This window comes from Tenrec ecaudatus, chromosome 16, assembly GCF_050624435.1.
Source record: "Tenrec ecaudatus isolate mTenEca1 chromosome 16, mTenEca1.hap1, whole genome shotgun sequence".
Lineage (NCBI taxonomy): Eukaryota > Metazoa > Chordata > Mammalia > Afrosoricida > Tenrecidae > Tenrec > Tenrec ecaudatus.
In genome coordinates, this window is record NC_134545.1 from 69,550,343 (window position 1) to 69,559,327 (window position 8,985).

The window sequence follows — 8,985 nt, forward strand, 5'->3', positions numbered from 1 at the left end:
TTCCGTACTCTCTGCCAACATCGTTATTTAAATACATCGATTCTTCTTCCATCTTCCTTATTCAATGTGCAACTTCCAAAGTCATATGAGGCAATTAAAATATCCTGGCTTGGGTCACATGTACCTTTACCTTAGTTCTCAAAGTAGCTTCTGTGCCTCTCAATAATATAAAGAGAGTTTGTACAGCAGATTCACCCAATGCTCTTTTGACTGTTGCTTCCTAGAACATATATATAGTGGACACACACAGACCAGATATTTCTTGAGTTCCATCCGTCAAATACCAGGAAGAATTCAGGGTGAGGACAGTTCTCATCTGTAGCACGTGGGAACAACATGAGTCAGCATCAACTCAAGAGTAACTGGCTTGGGCTGGGTTTCCACGGTGAATTGGGTTGGTAGGAGTAACACAAGGGGTCAGAGTTTTGATATGTCAAGAACTGACTTGACAGCAATGGGTTTTATTTTTGTCTTTCTCTCTCTCCTTTTCTGTTCCTCTCCCTCTCACTCCCCTCTCTCTTTTCCTGTTTCTTTCTTCTTAGGTAAACAGGATAAATTATTAAAACCGAAAAAGATTCAGTTCTATCCAACTGTGCTAAGAGGAAAAAAAATATGACAATTTAAGCTCTAAACTAAGAGTGAATTTCTGTTAGGAAAAAAAAGTCTAAGGATTACATCACTAAGAACAAGAATTCTGGGACCAGATTGGAGTCAAATTTTATCTAATTTTGCTATTTACATCTTTGCAATTATCAGCAAGTAGTTAACTTACCTGTGCCATGACCATCACTGCTCATGAAAGCAGTGATCAGCAAATCAGATGATGCATTTCATTAGACAAATCTGATGCAAGATATTGCTTTAATAAATATCGTAAATGTCACTTATAAGACTTAGGTATCCCTGAATACTGCTCCTTCTATATTTCTTAGAAAATATGTTAAACTTGATTCTGAAAGCCAATCTAGAAATCGATTTAATATAGTAAAAATAAATATGTCTGTGTTAATATGAAATAAGCAACATTGACTAATACTTTACAAAATTCTGGAAATAAAATTAACTGTTTATCTTCATGAAAGAATCTAAACATAAAACTTCTAAGATTCCCAAACTTTTACCCATGATTAAAATTTCTCTAAATCTAAAGACTTTAGGATTAAATAAAATACCCCAGATAAAGAATATTTTGGATAGTGTAATAATTGAATTATTATTGTTTCCACTTATAATTACTAAAAAGGTCATATTTAAATATTACATTTAATAGGATCTTATTTTGATTATTGACAATCATACAGTATCATGTTCTAAATTATTTTACTCAAATTCACTTCAAAAATTACAAAAGTAGCACACTATCCTTTTGCACAGTTTAACAAGGAAGGGAAAATCCATGAGTTACCACAGCTGCCCTCTAATTTCCCCTGTGGTGAATGGTACGGTCTGCCAGTAATGTACACCAAGTAGCAGAGTCCATGTGCCTCAAACTTTAGGAGTATACATGAGTGCACACGGTTTCCAAACTTGTTGAACTAAGGCTCCCTTGCAACTCTTAAAATTATTGAGGATCCCAGAATTTTCCTTGGACAATATAGTTGATTTTACTGTGTGTCCAGTTAAGGTGCTCTGGTGGTGCTGCAGGATATACATGGGGCGGCTAGCCTTCAGGTAAGCTGCTGAAACCTACCAAATGTTCTGAGGAAGGAAGATGAGGTTGTCTGCTCCTGTAGACATTTATGGACTTAAAAACTCCATATAGGGTCACTGTAAGTGGGAATTAAATTGATAGCAATGGGTATATTATCAAATTAGGAACATGTATTAATTAATCCTTGAAAACGGTGACAACAAACCCAACTATGTTAATATAAATCATTTGTCTTTATGAAGACTAGATTCCAGGGCCCCCAGGGCAACTCCTGGGCACATTTTGAGAAACGTTAGTCTAAGGTATGTGTTCCTTCATCCATACTGAGGTGTTTGAAACCACAGTCAGTGTTCAGCACTTTCCCAGATTACGGATTGGTTCCGGAATGGCAAAAGGGCCCAATTCAGGTCAATGAGTCTCAAAAAGAACTTTACTTTGGGTTCCTGAGAAATAGGTTTCCTCTCTTCAAGGAAAAAAGTAGCTCTCTTCATTTGGGTATTATGGAATGTAAATAAAAGGGTCCCAGTTTACCTGAGATAGTTGTCAGCTTGCTCTGGTTGTCTTGGGTGAGTCTTAAAAGCACCGCCTTTCTCTCCTAAATTTCCCAAGTTAGGTGCTAAATTATACCGTCATCTTAGAAATAAGGATAAGAAAGAAGAATTACAACAACCACTTTGTCATTATGAAAGAAGCAGATTGAAGGCAAAGCTAGCGCTCAGACCTGGAAGAGAGCGCAACTGAAAAAATCTGAAAGAGACAGACAGACAGACCCTGACCATAAAGTTGAGTTGTATTTACCAATACCAATCCATGTGTTCCTCATTTTTAAAAAGCAACTGAATCAAACTCTAATGGATGTACTTCCACCACCTCAAGGGAGCATTGCGAACAAGTGTGAATGTGCCTTTCCCCAGCTTTCCCCTTGGCCCCACAAATATGTATACATATTTCACATGATATGCTTTTTGTTTTTTATTTTTCATAAGCTTCAAGTCTAAATATAGGCATGTACATATGTAAATACATATATTATGATAGGGAAATATATCTATGTACATACATTTATAACTTTAGTATTGTTAGCAGACGGACATTGGGCCTCTACTCAAATACTCAAAGTAAAAAATACTTTGTTCTAATAGCCTGGCATTCCTTGATGCTTACCTTCCTGACATGATCACTGAAGACAAAACGGGTACATAAGCAAATGTGATAAAGAAAGCTGATGGTACCTGGCTATCAAAAGATATAGAGTCTGGGACCTTAAAGGTTTGAAGGTAAACAAGCGGCCATCTAGCTGAGAAGCAATAAAGTCCACAGGGAGGAAGCACATCAGCCTGTGTGATCATGAGGTGTCGATGGGATCAGATATCAGCCATCAAAGACCCAGAACAAAAACCTTGTGAATGGAGGGGAGTGCAGAGTGGAGACCGAAAGCCCATCTGTAGTCAATTGGATACCCACTGTCAAAAGGGTAGCATGGAAGAGATGAGCCAGCCAGGGTGCACTATATCACCAAAGAAACATACAAATTTCGTCTAGTTCTTTAATGCTTCTTTCCCAATTCTACCTTACAAATCCAGCCATATCAGAGCATGTACACAGGTTCAGATAAGAGTTTGCAACACAGGGAATCCAGGACAGATAACCCCCTCAGGAACGATACGAGATGGAAGCATTTGTATTAATTCCTAGGGAATCCTCTGCCAACAAAATGTTATCAAACTTGTTAATATTTGGAAATCTGATAAATAAAAAAATGATATCTGAATTTCCTTTTTATTTAATTGACCATAAGAGTCTTAGAAGCATCTCAAAGGTTTAAACACTTTTTCATCTTAACTGTTTTTTTTTTAAAAAATCATTTTATTGGGAGCTCCTACAACTCTTATCACAATCCATCCATCCATCCATTGTGTAAGCACATTTGTACATTTGTTGCCATCCTCATTCTTAAGACATTTGCTTTCTACTTGAGCCGTTGATACCAGCTCATTTTCCCCCTCCCTCCTCGCTCTCCACTCCTTCAGGAACCCGTGATAATCTATAAATTATTATTTTGTCATATTTTACACTGTATGACATCTCCCTTTACCCACTTTTCTGTTGTCTGTCCCCCAGGGAGAAGGTGGAACTGTCACATCAGCATTGGACGGCTCACCGTCAGATCAACGGTTCAAGCCTCGGCCACTCCCCGGGAGACACCATCTCTGCTCTAGCGAGGATCATCAGCCTCGGAAACCCCAAGGGGCAGCTCTGCTCTGTCCTGTGGCAATGCTGCACTGTAGTCAACTCGAGGGAAGGGGTGTTTCATGACTCTGACTCCCCTTATTTTCCTTCTTGAGTTTTGTTTTTCCTTTTAGTGATTGCTTCTCGTTGCATATTAAAGAAATTAGCCCTGGTATTATTCATGGTACATATATTTTCTCAGTATATTTTGAACTTTTATTATGTTTATCATGGGATAATTGTTACTTTCAGATAAATAATTTTTTAATTTGTAAAAATACAATTTATTTTTTGCTATGGTTTGAGATTGTTGTTACTCTGAGAATGATTCATTCATAGATCTTTATAAACATTCATATTTTCTTCTATTTGCTGCTTTGATTTTTCCTGCTGCTTTGATTTTTCCTGATTTTTCCTGCTTTTCTGATTTGCCTGAAACGTATTTTGGTTTAATGAATTAAATACACCCCGAACCATTGGGGCAGACCTTTATTGACTAACCATTTCAATTCCAGGGGCAGGCAATGCCTCTCTGAAAACTACATATAGAAAAATACAAAATAAAACAATGACTATAATGTTTTAGTCACAAGCTTTTGTCTGTTTCTTCATTCTTCCATAACGCCTGGCTCTGTTTGCATCCAAGATGATTCCTCAGAGAAGAAAAATTATTAATATGCTATGCAAAGGGATATTGGTGGGAGGAATGGTAAGACTTAGGGAATATTTAGCTAATCTAATACTTTTTAACTGTATCTTTTAAGCTTCAAATAAAACAAATTAAATTTTTAATTACAATGATAGGATAAGTCTGTAGGCATGCAAAAATAGCATAAAATTAAAATTCCAAGTGACAACGGAGAGCTTCCTGCATTTGGATCTTCAATGTTGTTCCGGCAACCGGAGCCGAGTAGCTGAGTCTCTACAACAAAAGAAAACTGTAGGGCTTTGTTCCCCCTTTTGCCATGTTTTCTAGTCTAGTTTCCACTAATTAAGCAGTAATTTAGTCCCTTACACTTTGAAGTTTCACTCATTACCTGGCTTCTGTAAGTCAACAAAAGGCAACATCTAAAGCCCTCAGTATTGGGCCATCCTTTGGGGACTTCTAATTGAATGTCATTACTTTATTTGGTGCCAGAGTTGGTACTTGTCGTCGCATTGCCCTGTAATAATTCAAATTGTCTGCACACTGCAGGGGACTGTTTGACGCCAGAGTGGAGACCAGACGCTCAGGCAGCCACTTGGGCCGTGGACCTGAAGTCAAAGCAAGGGAACATTGTCATTTGGCTACCTAGTCATTAGCTGTCCTCTATGGCTGTCTGTCGTTTGGAGTGGACAGGATATGTAGTGACTGAATCTTCCTCCTAAAAATAGCTGTGTAAACAAGCATTTGGGATGTACAGTAATTGGTTGCTTACTTGATCACAGATATTTTTAAAGACCTTGGGAAAGGGAAGCTATTTTTACACAGTGACCTTGCAATTCCACACTACTACTACTTTCTCTCTCTCTCTCTCTCTCTCTCTCTGTAAAGAGAGTGAGAGAAGAATTGTCAAGGGAAAGATCAAAAAGATAAAAGAAAGTTGCCCTATATTATCTCTGAGGAATTTGAAGAATTGTGTGTCACTGAAGGGAAAAAAAAAAGTAGTTCTCTTGCCACCTTACTGGCAATTGATTTTTTTCCTCAATAGAAATCAACACCCAAACTTCATTTTTTTTACTGCACCTTAAAAGTTTATTATAGATGGGGCGAATTACAAGCTCAAAGTCCTTAGGAAGCCTTAGAAAAGCTCTCTGATCCACACACTAGTGCAATCCAGACAGAATTTTGCCTTTCCCTGGATGAATAATTATATGGTAAATCTAATCACACCACTTCTAATGATAGGCTTGCATTTGGCTCTTTGGGGACCAAAAAATAAGAACATCTTCCTGAGAGTCCGCATCTTCCCCTTTCGTCAGTGGTGCCTGCAGGTCCACACCACCACCAGCAGTTAATGCTCATGTGTGCCTTTGGTTTTAAATTGTGCCCGAGGGAGGGGAAAAAAAACAAAACAACATTTTAAAACTTTAAAGCAGTTATTTAAAAAATGGGTATCACTGAAAAATTAAAATGAGTTTATCAAACAATGAAGCTATTTTCTTCATCACCTCACAGGAATAAAATGGCCATGAAAGTAACAGATGCCATTTCTTCCCTAATATGTGTAGGCAAAGTTTCTAAATCAAGATATAATTCACATAAAATTCAGCTGTCTACAGTATACATTTTGGTGTGTTTTAGTGTATTCACCAAGCCGGGTAGCCATCACCACACATGTGTATGGACCCTGCAGAGGACAGGGTGCAATTGCCCCGGGGCTTTCTGAGACTGTAACTGTTAGGTTTTGTTGTTTTTTTTTTGGTGGGGGGGGATTCACATAGATTTAATGTGTATAAAGCAAAGGATAGGACAGTCCAAAAGTCAATAGAAATTATCTGTATAATTCATAGGGGAGGCGCAAGGGAAGTGGCTATGGGACCCACACCTGGACACGTGAAAAAATAATTTACAAAACAGCCCCCACCCGCAAGGACGGTGTCACGCTTTCCTTGGCCCCCGGGACTGGGAGGCGTGTTAACCAGTGTAGGCCGAGCCCCGGGTGCTGGTGGGGGGAAGAGGGGCACCAGTCCGTCCGCAGGGAGGGCGTCCTATGAGGAGGCCTTGAGGTGATTGGTGGCCGAGCGTGAGCTCAGCAGCTTGTCCACCATGGTGCGGGCGTAGCGCAGGCGGCTGGTCAGCTCCTTGGAGCAGCGGTGCTCCTCCAGGAGGCTCAGGCGGTACGTGCGGAAGTCCCGCTTCTCGTTGATGTAGGTCACGGCCGCCATCAGCGGGCACAGGATGAGTTTAGTATGGTCCTGGAAGAAGTTGATCTGCACAGAGCCATTGCTGAGTTGCAGGATGATGGCGCTGCGGGTACGGAACCAGGTCCGCAGATAGGGTAGCCGGGCCAGCTCATCCCCTTCCCGGGGCGTGATGTTGGCACCAGCCTTCAGCAAGTGTTCGCTCATGTAATTCCGGAAATACTTAAGGAGTGTGATCTTCTTCATCAAGGAGTTGGGATGGGAGCGGACGGTGAGGTAGGACTCTGTGCCGTCTCGCTCAATGTACTGCAAGCTCTCCCTGTCGTTGTAGAGGATGAGGCGGGTCGAGTCATTGAAGAGCACCCCCACACTGTTGTCACACAGCTGATATCCGAGGCCATATTTGTCAGAATAGTCCACCCACTTGCTGATCCAGAAGATGGGAATGCAGGCGGGGTCCTCCGCCTCCCCTTGCCTCACTAGCCCCCGCTCCGAGGGCTTAGTGGCATTGACGCTATGTAGCTGCTGCAACATGTCACTGAAGTGGCAGTCAACTGCCTCACTCATCTCCTGAGCCACTGGCTCCTCTTTTTCCCGGGGACGTTCGGGCACAGGGTTCTCCATGCCTTTATTGAGGACTGTGAGAGGCTTCCGGTGGCTGGAGTCCAGGCTGCTGGGGGCGATGGAGAAGCGGGGTGGAATGGTGAGGCAGGTGATGGGCAGCCGGGCAGGGATATAACCCGAAGTAAAGAACTCGTCGTTCAGCAGCTCGCTAATGGTCGGGCGAGCGGAGGGATCGGTCTGAAGCATTTTCTGGATGAGGGAGGCCGCAATGGGGTTGATGTGCTTAGGAATGCTGTATTCATTCTTCTTGATCCGGAGGTAGGTCTCTTTTAAGCAGGAAGTCTCAAACGGCGGTTTGCCCACTAACAAAGTATACATGATGCACCCAATGGACCACACGTCCACCTCGAAACTGTGCCCTTTCTTGCTCAGCACCTCGGGAGCGATGTAGTTGGGAGTCCCACACAGGGTCTTTTCTTCTTCCGCTCCCCGTCATACTCAACTTTGGTGGCCAGTCCAAAATCCCCTATTTTCACCTCCAGATCTTCGTTCAGAAAGAGGTTGCCCAGCTTGAGGTCCCGGTGAATGACTCGATTGCGGTGCAGATACTGGCAGCCAAGGACGATCTGCCGCAGGTAGTAGCGGGCCTCGGGCTCCATCAGCGCTTTCCTCCGCTTGTGCAGCTCCAGCAGGGATCTCCGGCGGCAGAGTTCCAGGACCATGAACACGAAGTCGTTGTCCTCGAAAAAGCCGTGGAAGCCGACGACGTGCAGGTGGGCGAGGCTGTGGTGAATGGAGATCTCCATGGACATCTTCTCCTTCTGGTGCGGCTTGAGCAGCAGCAACTTGGGCACGATCTTCCCAGCGAACACCTCCTTGGTGTCCACATCGGAGATCTTGAAGCACTTGGCAAAGCCTCCCTTGCCCAGGAAGCGACCCCGCAGATAGCGCCGCCGGCTGCGCGGGTCCACTAGGACCTCCGGGATCTCCTTCGCCGGCGGACCGCAGCCGTCGCCCCCGGAGCCGCCTCGCAGGGGACCCCGGGCTTCCCCGCACCAGCTTCCCTGCAGTCGCTGCTGCATTCATGCTCCTGCAGTTTCTCCAGAGCTTAGTAGGCCAGGGACCGAGACTGTAAATGTTTAAGGGAGCGGAAAACTGCCTATTTCACCAGGAAATGGAGTGGTGGTTTCAAACTACAGACCTTGCCATTAACAGCCCAACTCCAGTAGAGCCACAGAAAGATACTTAATTTTGACAAAAGAAGGAAGGCAATTGCATGATGAAAGAGCAGACTTTTAAATAAATGGAGATGGAATCATGGGACATCTATATAAAAATGAAAGTGAATCTAGACAATAACCTTATGTTTTGAAAAATGAAATCTCCAAATTTATCTTAGACCTAAACATAAAATACAAAACTACAAAAGTTCTAGAAGATAACATGGAAAAACATTCTGTATCCATGGTTTGAGGATCAATTTGATGGCACTGAAATTGGGTTTCGTTTGTTTGGTTGATTGGACCGTTTTTAGATACACCAAAAATACAACCAGTGTAAGCAAAAATAATTAGTTGTACTTCATGAAAAGTAAGAAACAAGCAAACAAAAATTTCAAAAGTCTACTCTGTTTAGAAATTTTTATGTCTTGAAATGTGTCCTCTAAAATTTTTACTACAAATTCTAACCCCTTTATC

General features: G+C 42.2%; 1 pseudogene; it reads right to left on the reverse strand.

Moving 5' to 3' along the window:
* Nucleotides 1-6,571: 6,571 nt before the first annotated feature.
* LOC142429081 (serine/threonine-protein kinase PLK1 pseudogene) lies at nucleotides 6,572-8,374 on the reverse strand (annotated as a pseudogene).
* Nucleotides 8,375-8,985: the final 611 nt, after the last annotated feature.